The 2,272-nt window shown below is 45.3% G+C and overlaps 1 pseudogene; it reads left to right on the top strand.

Moving 5' to 3' along the window:
* Positions 1–425: 425 nt before the first annotated feature.
* Positions 426–1,834, top strand: LOC140522896 (heterogeneous nuclear ribonucleoprotein K pseudogene; annotated as a pseudogene).
* Positions 1,835–2,272: the final 438 nt, after the last annotated feature.

The following is a 2,272-nucleotide window of genomic DNA, read 5'->3' as shown; positions in this document are numbered from 1 at the left end:
TGTACTTCACCTCCTCCCAGGAATTAGAGACTGTGTTTAGAGTCATCTGTTATTTTGTGGAGTATGGATCTGAACTCTTTTGGAAATGGGTCATCATCTGCCAGCATGACTACATCTGACTAAGGTAGACAGTCCTCTCTGTACCTCTCCTCTGACCTCCCACCATGTTCAACTGAATCTTACCTGGAGACCAGAATTCCTAGTTATGGTTCTGCCAGAAAGCCATAACATTTGCCTGTAGAGAATTTACTGATTGTGACACCTATAATACCTTCTATGGATTGGAGTTCTTGACTTTCAAGTGGGCTGTTAAATAATAAGTGAGTTTTCAAGTAAGCTGTAACCTAACTTGGACTGACTGGGGCAGCGGAGGCATAGAAGAGAAGGCAGCTTTGTGCGATTGTCTACCTATTTAATTTAAGAAAATGGAAACTGAGCAGCCAGAAGAAACCTTCCCCAAAACAAACCAATGGCAAATTTGGCAAGTGCCCTGATGAAAATATGGAGGAGGAGTAAGCCTTTAAAAGATCCAGAAACACTGACAAGATGGTTGAACTGTGCATTTTGTTTCAAAACAAGAATAAGAATGCTGGAGCAGTGATTGGGAAAGGAGGCAAAAATATTAAAGCACTTCATACAGACTACAATGTCTGTGTTTCAGTCCCAGATAGCAGTGGCCCTGAGCACATATTGAATATCAGTGCACATATTGAAACAATTGGAGAAATTCTGAAGAAAATCATCCCTACCTTGGAAGAGGGCCTGCAGTTGCCATCATCCACTGGAACCAACCAGCTCCTGCTCAAATCTGATGCTGTGGAATTCTTAAATTTCAACAGTATAAAGGAAGCGACTTTGACTATGAGTCATGACTGTTGATTCACCAGAGTCTGGCAGGAGGAATTATTGTGGTCAAAGATGTTAAAATCAAAGAACTTCCAGAGAACACTCAAGCTTTTCCAGGAACACTGTCCTCATTTCATGGATTGATGTTCTTATTGGAGGAAAGACTGATAGTGTTGTAGAATGCATTAAGATCATGCTGGATCTTATATCTTATAAAAGGACGTGAACAACCCTACGATCCCAATTTCTATGATGAAACCTATGACTATGGTGGTTTCACAATGATGTTTGATGATCAAAAAGGATGCCCTGCAGGATTTCCCATGAGGGGAAGAAGAGGCTTTGATAGAATGCCTCAGGTTGTGGTGGATGTCCTATGGCCCCATCTAGAAGAGATTATGATGACATGAGCCCTTGCAGAGGACCCCTGCCACCTCCTCCTGGATGTGGCATCAAGGGTGGTAACAGAACTTGAAACCTTCATCTTCTACCACCATCATCTAGAGTAGGACATCATATGGCTTATGACAGAAGAGGAAGACCCAGTGACCATTATGATGGCATGGTTGGCTTTAGTGCTGATGAGACTTGGGACTCTGCAATAGATAGATGGAGTCCTTCTGAATGGCAGATGGCTTATGAACCACACGGTGGTTCTGGATATGATTATTCCTATGCAGGGGGCTGTGGCTCATATGGTGATCTTGGTGGACGCATTATTACAACACAAGTAACTATTCCCAAAGATTTGGCTGGATCTGTTATTGGCAAAGGCAATCAGCAAATCAAACAAATATGTCATGAATCTGGAGCATCAATCAAAATTGATGAGCCTTTGGAAGGATCTGAGGATCAAATTATTACCATTACAGGAACACAGGACCAGATACAGAATGCACAGTATTTACTGCAAAACAGTGTGAAGCCGAGCCAAGATGGTGGAGTAGAAAGACACACATATGCTAGCTCCAAAACCCACAACCCATAAAATACCTGTAAAGAAGAACTCCCAACAAATTCTGGAGCAGCGGAAGCCACAGAACAATGGAGTAGAGATGATTTCTGTTCCAGAGAGACCTGAAAACCTGACGCGAAAGGTCCATCGCGCACCGGACCCAGAGCAGAGCCCAGCCCTGCCTTGGCCACATGGCACCAAGAGGAGCAGATCCGAGCAGGCTTCAGGGACAGAATCTCCAGCAGCCACGCAGGTCCTCCACTCACAGGTGCCAAAGGTCAGTGAGAGGGTCTCTTTGGCTGGTCAAGAGGGGAGTGGGGTGTCCCCATAACTCGGGCCCCCTCGGGAGGCAGCAGCAGAGGCAGCAAGGGACAAGGGCTCCCCAAGCAGGCAGGAGCTCAGATCCATTGTTGAAGGTCTCCCTATAAACCCCCTGAGGGAACTGAGTCTCGTGTGGTGGCCCTGCCCCCA

The sequence above is a fragment of the Notamacropus eugenii genome, chromosome 2 (genome assembly GCF_028372415.1).
Source record: "Notamacropus eugenii isolate mMacEug1 chromosome 2, mMacEug1.pri_v2, whole genome shotgun sequence".
NCBI classification, from domain to species: Eukaryota; Metazoa; Chordata; class Mammalia; order Diprotodontia; family Macropodidae; genus Notamacropus; species Notamacropus eugenii.
The sequence above is the reverse complement of the archived record's forward strand: the minus strand, read 5'-3'. Positions and strand labels throughout refer to the sequence as shown.